At 28.0% G+C, this 10,456-nt stretch overlaps 1 pseudogene; it reads left to right on the forward strand.

The window, feature by feature from the left end:
• Nucleotides 1-681: 681 nt before the first annotated feature.
• On the forward strand, nucleotides 682-1,257 carry LOC150027898 (uncharacterized; annotated as a pseudogene).
• The last annotated feature ends 9,199 nt before the right edge of the window (nucleotides 1,258-10,456 follow it).

Here is a 10,456-nt window from a genome sequence, read left to right on the forward strand (position 1 = left end):
CCTAAAGAGAAATCAAAAGGCAGAGAGAATTATAGGATCAAGTGAGACCATAAAAAGGTATAGATAAAGAGGTTTTGATTGTTTATGCTCAAAGAGACTAATTTTTAGAATCAGTTAGGCTATTGGGCCAAACCTCAAAGGAAGTGAAGACAAATCTCTTGAGGGAGGAATCTTGAAGCCTTAGTTGGCCTACAACACTCAGAGATCCATGTTTGTTATATCTTAGCTCCTCATATTGAACTATTATTGTAAGAGCTTATTATGTGTTGTTAAATTTACCTTGTTGAGATTGAATAACATTGTGATATTTTTGGATTTATTGTTGTTTATGAATGCATGTTTTTATTTGAGATTTAAATTCATTAGGTTTGGTAGTGTGCTTAAGGCTAAATGGTCAGGAACGACCATTGATTGTCCATAGAACATGAATGAGGCCGAAAGGAAATTTCATGTATCTGAACCTTATTCAACTAGCCAGTGGATTCAAAGGTTGCAGAATGCGAAGCTGAGACTATGGTGAACTGTTCCTTCATAATACAGAAATAAGCCATAACAATGACTTATTGTTCTAGATAACCTTGCATGAGGAATCAACTTGGTTTGGCCATAATGAATAGGGAGTCTGAACAACATATGTGCTACATGGAAAAATAAGTGCGGAGAAAGGGAAAATAAAAAATATATGGATTTGTTTAACCTCATTCCATCCATAAATCTAGAAATGAAAAGGTCCAAATTCAATAATAGTGTCAAATATGGAAGAGTGACTCTCACGTACATATTTACTTGGCTCCATACATTAAAGAGTTAATTTTCTAACTTGTATTTTTTAAAATTATGATAATTATATAACTAATTGGTTGTCATTCAATGTAGGTCTCATTGGAAGTTACTTGTATTATACTTAGGGATTAAAGTAGTGCGGTTTTGTTGCTTCAAAGAAAATACCGGCCAAGAAATGGTGAGCTTATTACAAGGGTGAATTTAACATTCTTCATTAGAGTTTGTCACAGACAAAAACATTTTAAGTGGAAGGAGCATAATTAGGTCACTACAATTCATATACCCTAAGGTTAGACAACTTTTAATTCATAGAATAACCATTTTATTTAAAAGTTGCATGAAAATATATATTTTTTCACTTGTTTCTCATTTTAGTGTAATAGGAGAGTTGATTTGTTCGAATGTGGCTACTACATCATGTATTGGATGAGATCCATCATTTGGAAGGGTATTAGTGACTCTTGGACAGGGTAGCACATTTCAACATTTGTTAAAATAAATTTTACTTTTGTGACTTTTGCATAATAACACAAGTAAAATGTTTTAGGTCTTCAATGATCAATCTCCATTGTCCTAGGATAACATCCAAAAAATAAGAGAACAATGAACAACCTTTCTTCTCTAACATAAATAATGTAGTTAAATTTATTTTATTGTTGAGCTCATTTCTAGATTAGATTAGACCCATTTTTTTTTATTAAACTTTTAGTTGAAAAGTTTAGCTTATATTATATCTATATGTGGATTTGTGTTTCTCAAAACATTTGTCAGGGTTTAGTTTTAAGCCAAAACTAATGAATTAAGTTTAAAAAGATGTTCAAAATTTATGTTGGACAATGCACTACCAATGTAAATTTGCGAAAAATATTACCAAGTATGACATAAATTTGCGATAGAAGTTACCAAGTCTAACGTAAATTTATCTTGTGTGGGATGGAACACACACAACTCTCATGTCAACATGATGAGTTATAGAAGAAAGGGTTGTGTACGTTAGAAGGTCACAACATGAACGTAGATAATATTTTTATGTAGTATGATTTGGTGGACATGTCGTTTATTATATGTTTATTTGTCATTTATTTTATTAACATGTCTATGAAATATGATTTTATGCACTTCATAATATTTATAAATGTTTATGTCGTTTGTTCCTTCTAACTACATAATTGATGACTAAATTGATAGTTACAATGATTAAAGATTAACTATATGTCACAATAATGATAATAATAAAATGTTAATAATTAAAATATATGTAAATAAAATTTGAGTTGCAAATGTCATTTAATGGTCATTACCTGTATAAATACTTGCATATAACTAGTGTAAAATGATGACCAAGATTGAGTAGTTGGATAACAATGTGTAGACCACAACATATTCATTGGTAGAATCTGACAACCTTCTTGCAACATTACCTACAATAATTAATACTAAACATAATTTATATACATTATACTAACATAACATAACCTAAATAATGGTATAACTATCGTAATTACACCTACACAAAATGATTTCCATAGACGTGTCTGATGCAAATAATACGATGATGTCTCATATTAGATAGTGGTTGGGTTCTAAGAGGAAAAATAACAATTGATTACTTAAGGGATAAAAAAACGAGTATGATGTTAAAGGAATTTAGTAGTTTCACTTAAAATATATTTGTCACCACATTGCACCCTCACTGAACCTACACCAATAAATATACATATCTTACCAAAGTAGTATCATCAATTGTTGCGTTTTAGTTCTATGACCTCAATCCAATCTACAATAGACATACCTCACATTATACACTTCTTTTATTATTGTCACATTCTTTTCATTATGCTTCTTAATTGTTAACATAATATTTATAGGTTTCACTAAACTATTTGTCATATCAATAAGCATTGGCTTTTTATTATGTGTTAATCTAACAACATATAGATGAACTACCAACATATATACCAAGTCGTGGTTACGAGAGACACAATAATTTCACAATCAATCTTTTACCATCTTCCATTGGTTTCCCTTGCAGTATAAAACGATACTCATGTTTCCTATTTCCACTAGAAGTTACTTTCTAATTCTTTTATGTATCATGTGTATTTACCTCCTCTCTCAGCCTAACAATGTGTAGGTTTTCCTTCCTTGTTGTCCATTTGATGTATTTGATCTTAATATTAAAATAAAATATTCAAAATTAAAAGCAACCTTTCTGGCTCATAACAACAATCATCTTATGTACCGAATATCCACAACAACATAGTACAACATTATGCTCCTTACAAATCTTTTTGTTGTATCAAAATAATTATATGATAGTTAAATTTACCTCTTTTATTATGAACATGTCAATGTAATCTTATGACATACATTCATTATACATTACATCAAAAGACAAAATATAGTCCATATGAACATCGAAAACATGTCAAATTCATTTGATAGCCTGTGTAAAAGTCTTCCTCCATAACAAATAAAATACAATAAAATTTAAGTGTAAAAAAATAAAAATGAACAAATTCTTTTAAGTTTTGAAACACATAATTTGAAAGGTAAAGTACTCCAGAATAATTAATCATATATATTTTCACATTCTGGATTAAGTGTTCCATAACCTAAAAAGTTTTTTTTTTGGAGTACATTTTCTGGAATTATATACAAACCATGTATTTCAAAAAGGATGTTCCAAAATGTTTCTAAATTAATCATTCCATAACATTAACATTACTGTCCAGAGTGCTTTCTCTGGGTAAAAAATAACCTTCCAAAAATGGCAATATGAAAAAAAAAAATTTTTTGATAAATATTTCTCAAAATATGTTGTCTAGAAGTATCTATTTCATAATCAATTATTGAGAAAATATTGGTTTAACCATTACAACGAAACAAAACTCTAATAATATCCAACCATACCTTTCCCACATATCCTAGACTACACAACTTCAAATGGAGAAAACCGACAACATAAAAAAAAAACCTCTCAACAAAGAAGGAAATAGATTTCAAATAAAATAACAAAGATAGAATTGGACATTTTAAAAGTTATCGGGTGAAGTTAATAATTATGAGAGTGCAGGGAAAAAAAAGTTCAAAAAATTATATAAAACAATTAAAAGGTCCTATAAAGATTTCATAAAGAAATTATAAAAGTACAAAATTTCTATTGGTCCTTTATCATGTCATGTATAATAAAAATGAAAGAGTGCTATTATAAATTCAATAAAACATTTAAAAAAACAAACATTAAGTGTACCATGAATAAAACAAGAAAAATAAATACGAAAATAATACTCAAACCACTTATACCAACATTTAAGTACAAACACCTTGATATAATGTTAACATCTATATAAAGATTACATATGAAGAATATTAACATTAATATCCTTTCCAACAATTTTATTGTAGTCTTTATTGCAGCTTTGTTGTTGTTGGAATCATGTGATCTGTTTCAACAACTCTTATTAAATTATTTGGCCCTACTCATTATTAAATTGATTAGGAAACTTCTAGCATGAATGTATATCTGAATTAATGTTGCATTATCAGAAAATTCAAGTTTCCAACGATGTGAATAATTTTAGATATTATAAATTGAATGATTTTTTATTTAAAAAATAATTCTTTTTGAAATAAAATGACATCAGAAATTAAATGTTTGTAGGTTGAATGGGAAATTAAATGACATCCATCTTTTAATCTATAATTTTGTAGGTTGAATGGGACATTAAATGACTATTCTAAAATAACATCTATGGTTAGTGTATAATGTCTGTAAAATTATTTAAATTTTTTAAAATAAATGTTATTTATGTGTATTTAAAATGAATGTTAAGATAAAGAAATAATTTTCAAATTATGAAAAGATTACAATTAAGGAAAAATAATTTATATATTAAAATTCATTCCGTTTATAATAATTGAAATCAATTAATTCAAATTTAAGAAGTTTGTAACAATTAAAATCAGTTCATAGAGAGTTAAAATATATTTAAATGATAAAAGTTTATTAAAAAAAATTGCTCTAAGGTTTGCAAAATCATTTTAACCTTTTATGATTACATTAGCATTCAACAATATTCTAGCAATAGGGTATTTCCTCTTGTTACGTTAATCACGAATGTTTGTGATATTGTTTGATTCCGTTTTTTTTTATTAAAAATAAATTAATATAATTGTTCTCGTAGGTTGATCTTTGACGGACTGAATGAACAAGTTCCTCTTATGCTTTGTCTCCAGTTGTTGTTTTGGGGTGTCGCTTCACTGAGACAAATGCGACTCTGCCTGTTGATCATACTTCGACAATCAAATCAGTGAGAGCATTCAAGATATCAAATCAGACTCAGTCTTCTAAGTCTTAAGTATTCAGAAACAATGTACCTTTTACTTGGAGTCTCAAGCTCCTTTTATAGTTATTCCTTCAACCGTTTTCTCCAATCTCAACAGAGCAAGATTTCAACAGGGAGAATATAACCTCAATAGAAAACACATAATCATAACAGAAATACATATTGCTTACGTGCGTGCACGTGCACCTTTATTTTTAGGTGCATAACAACAATAAAACATTTTGTTTACATGCACCTCTATTCTCGGATGTTAACTACTTTATTTTCAACAACTTTTATTGGTATTTAATTAGTGTATGTATTATAATCAACTAGAATATTTCTTCTATTTTAATTATCCTTTTAGAGTTGTCTACCCGCATCTGGGCCAAGCTCATGGTCAACCCTTTGGGCCCATACTGGCCCAAAAATCGAGCTGACTTAAACGCTTGGATCGAGGTCCCAAGCACTCATGCCCAAGCTTGGCTCGAGCCTGGGGGGCTTTTGTATTGGCCAGGAGTTCTTGGGACCTCAGTCCAAGCGTTTAGGCCGGCTCGGTTTTTTAGCCCAAGGGTGGGCCATGAGCTTGGTCTAGATGCTGGTAAACCGCTCGAAAAGGATAATTAAAATAGAATCAATATTTTGATTGATTATAATACATACGCTAATTAAATATCAATAAAAGTTGTTGAGAATAAAGTAGTTAGCATCCAAGAATAAAGGTGCATAAACATAATGTTTTATTGTTGTTAAGCACTTGAGAATAAAGGTGCATGTAAGCAATATGTTTTTTTTACTGTGACGTTATATTCTTCCATTTCTCTATTGAGATTGGAAAAATTGTTGAAGGGATATCTATAAAAAGGACTTCAGACCCCAAGTAAAAGGTACGTTGTTTCTAAATACTTAAGACTGAGACTGATTTGATATATTGAATGCTCTCATTGACTTGATCGTCAGAGTGTGATCCCCTTTGTTCCAACAAAGTGACATCTCAAAGCAACAACTGAAGACAAAGCGAAAGAGAAGCTTATCCATTCAATCCGTGCGAAGTCAACCGATGAAAACATTATAAAAGATATTTTGTGATAGTTACATCGTGCACCTAATTAAATATGAACATACACTCAATTTACATGAAAAATAACTAAAATGAAAGAAAAATGTAGAATAAAATTATTTTCGAATCCTTTTCAAGAAACATGTTTCTGAATCTGAATTATTTAATTCTATTTTTTTTTTCAGAATATATTTTTAAATTGTTTTTTTGAAAGAAAAAAGATTGGAAAGTAAACTTTACATTCTGAATTTACTTTAAAATTAGGAGATTTTTATTTTAAAATTTCATTCTTAAAACATAATAATATTCTCTATATTTAATTTTTTAAAAGGTATTTTTTTAATTTTCAAATTCGAAATGAACTATAATTTAAAAAAATTTCGGAAATGAATCATGTGGACAATCGGTAAGGTGAGGAAAGAATTTGTCAAAAATATATATGATTTGATCAGGTCTCGTTTAAAAGAAAAGAAAATTAAAAGAATAAACAAACTAATTTGTACGGTATGATTTTGATACCCTTTTGCCGTCTTTTAAATTTTAATTTTAATTTTTGTATTAAAGATTTACCTTTTTATATCTTTGAAACTAAGACACAATAATAAAAAATATTATTTAAAATTTGATAAATATATTAAAAATCAAAATTATATATTTTTATATTCTTGTAATCTACATAAAAAATACAGAGGAATATAATATTAACTTAAAAACATAAAAATATAACATGTCAATATCGTAAATTTGATCAGTTCATTATAAAGTATTTAAAAACAATAATCAACTCACAAATATCTATATAACATCATCCCTCAAAGTTTGATTGTAACATTTTCTTTCATTCTCTTTAAAAAAGAAAAATATCTTGTTAAGAATTTTTCTTATCATATCATAAGGATTAATTTTAAGTCCAATAAATAATAAGACTCAACATTATATTGATATTGGGTCAGTGGTGGAACAAGTTTTAAAATTATATAAAATATAATAATCAATATAATTGGAAAATTAAACAAAACTAATTATATAATAAAATTTTAAATGGTAAAGAGAAATCAAAGAAACTTGCAAATTAAATATGTGAAACAAACCAAACAACTCTGTAAAGAGATATATGTTGAAATTTCTAATTTATTACAATAATAATAATAATAAATAATAATATATTAAAAAGTATATTGTAGTTCAGTTTAATTTGGGTTGTACTAAATCATTCGATTCTTAAAAGAAAAAGAAAAAATGGTTAAAAAATATTTGATGTTTTTCGATGATCGATTATTTTAATTTTTGTATTAAAAAATTATTAAAAAGTGTTCAATTTTGTTTCAATTATCCAGTATTTGAATTAGTTTTCGTTTTTTCGATCTACTTGGTTGTGAACACCTCTATCGTAAATTAGTAACTTAACTAGGCTATCAAAATATTTTTGACGTGACTAAAACTTTTTTTGTACGACCAAATTGGTTTTTTCATTTTGTTATCAAAATCATAAAGATGAATATAGATATTTCTTCAAAGAACTGATTTAGTAAAAAAAAAAAAAAAAAACTAAAGACTATTATGATGACATTTAAAAAAATCAATTTAATGATTAAGGAGTTATAGCAATAATCTAATGATATTTATGAGACTTCATCACGATGTAAAGTTATTCCACACTCCATAGTCTTTCTTCTCTCTACATGTTTAAAAAATTTACTCTAAAAAAAATATATTTTTAGAGCTTTCTGTTATCAATAAAGAAAATATTCAAATTATACAATAAAGAGTCGAAATTAAGAAGTTTAGAATGGAAATATTTCTACAAAATAAACACGAACATATATATATATATATTATTTTTTGGGGGTGTCAGAATTTATTATCTTTGGTCAAAGATGAAATAATGTACAGACAACATCTAGAAATATATGTAATTTTTGTCTGTTATTTAAAGTAATTTTTACATTTGAAAATAAAAAAGATTGAAGTAAATTTTTTATAAAGTATAGAAAAGTTTGAGTTCTTCTGTTTTTATTATTTTGAACTCTAAATCTACATTACATTAGCCTTTTATGAATACTTTTGCTGATGAAAAAGATTTTACTTCCTAGTTTTACATTTTGAGGACTTGGGACTTATTACTTGTTGGTTGTTGGAAATTGTATAGTATGTTTGTATTTCTAAAATAGGTTTACTTAGTTGTAATTTTTTAATAAAGACAAAGGGTACACTACAAAAAAAAAAAGTTTATTATCGTGGGATAAAAACAGAGACTAAGTATGAAAAATCTACGCAAAAGTGTCATTATCGTCGGCATAACGTTAATAAGAATTTTGAAGCTAATATACTCGACGTAAACATATTGGCGGGTGCGGGCAACACATGGCGGGTGTTTTTTTGCGTAGGTCAAGTGTGGACTTAGCTTACAAGGAGTTTAGAAATTTATAAAAAATTGTGAGTTTGACCTACGCTAAGCTCACACAAAATTATATTGGCATGGGCCAAGCCTTCAAAATGTCCAAGTAGTTATAAAAAATTGTGAGTTTGACCCGCGCTAAGCCCACACAAAATTATATTAGCGTGGGTCAAGCCTTCAAAATGTCCAAATAGAGTGAGTTTAGCTATGAGGGGTACACAATAAGCGTAGGTTAAGCCTTCATGTTGGCAACAAATTAGCGTGGGCTTAGCCTTCAAAATATTTTTTATATTATTTATTTGAAAAGTGTAGGCTTAGCCTACAAGTTTGGCTCACAAAGAATTTCATGTAACTGCAGTTTCCAGTTTGAAATATATTTTTATTGAAATAAATCAATTTAAAAAAGAAAAATATTTTTTTATTAAAATAAATTAATTTTAAAATTACATTAACTAATGTGAAATCAATTTTAAATTACTTTATTTCTCTTTTTCTTATTGCATTTATCCTATTTTTTTACCTATTTAATTTTTTTCAATATAATTATTCAAGATAAAATTATTTTAGAGAGCAATCTAATATGAAGAAATGTTTTCCTTACTAAATTTTTTTTATTTATAACTTTTTTTTAAGAAATATTTAGTTACGTTAATTTGGTTGAAAAGAATGTACGAGGATTTATAATGATGGTAAAACTCTATATCTTATATACTAAAACTAATTTAAATTTTTTAATTAAAAAGCTAAAATTGAGAGCGTTAAGTAAAGTAAATGTTGAAATTGTAGTTCATAATGATAAAGCATAAGCCTAATAGTTACTTCTGTCTGCAAAGCTAATTGCACTCTTAATATTTTATCCTCCACACAAACCAAGATTTCCACAAACAAATTACCAACTTTATATATTTTGCTTCATCAAGAAAATAAATATTCTAGTTTATTCTATTTGCATGCCAAAGGAAGAAAAAAAGCAAGGGAAGAACAAAAGAGGAAAATAAGAAAGGTAAGAAACGAATATACAAATAACTAAATGGTGTTTTGAATGTATCAGTTTCCTCTAAATGCCACCAAGACAGGAAACATGTCAAATGAATTAAAGGGGAACACTTTAGGGGTGCCCCAACCCTTATACAAAGAAAACTTACAAAATAACAAGCATAAAGATCTAGGTTCCTTTGGTTTTTGTTTTAACATAACAAGAAAGAGCCTAAAACTAAAGAGGTCATTCACATAACAAATGACTACAAACATTCCCAAAGAACAAGGACACACACTCAAACAAACTATGTTTAAGACCCTGCTACTAAACCTGAAAACAACAGTGCCTAGGCTCCAAAAAGAACATCAAAACTGTAGCAAAGACATCATCAAAACAGCACCAAACCAGCACCAAAACTGCAGCATAAACCAACATTTATACAACATAAAACCAGCTAAAAAACAGTACCAAAACTGTAGCAGAAAACCGACATTTGTACATCATAAAACCAACACCAAAATATCACCAAAACAGCACCAAAACAGCAGCAGAAAACCAACATTTATACAAGATAAAACCATCAAAAAGCAGTACCAAAACTGCAGCAGCAAACCAGCAAAACCAACACCAAAATTGTAGCAGAAAACCATCATAATCCTAGCAGCTACTTCATGATATCTAACTCCCCTTGCATAATCATAATCATAATCATAAGTTGAGCTATTAAAGCCTATCCTGCTTACAACAAATCAGTATTTGCTACTATCTAATCACCCACCAAAGGAAAAGAAACTTCTACATTCTGATTATTTTGTACATTATCAAACTTCATCAAGAGCAGTATGCGACATCAATGAAGGTAATGAAACATAATTTAGTTAATACAAGGAAAAAGAAGTTATAGTACC

Source organism: Phaseolus vulgaris, chromosome 4 (assembly GCF_051622355.1).
Source record: "Phaseolus vulgaris cultivar YP4 chromosome 4, ASM5162235v1, whole genome shotgun sequence".
In the NCBI taxonomy this organism is placed as follows: Eukaryota; Viridiplantae; Streptophyta; class Magnoliopsida; order Fabales; family Fabaceae; genus Phaseolus; species Phaseolus vulgaris.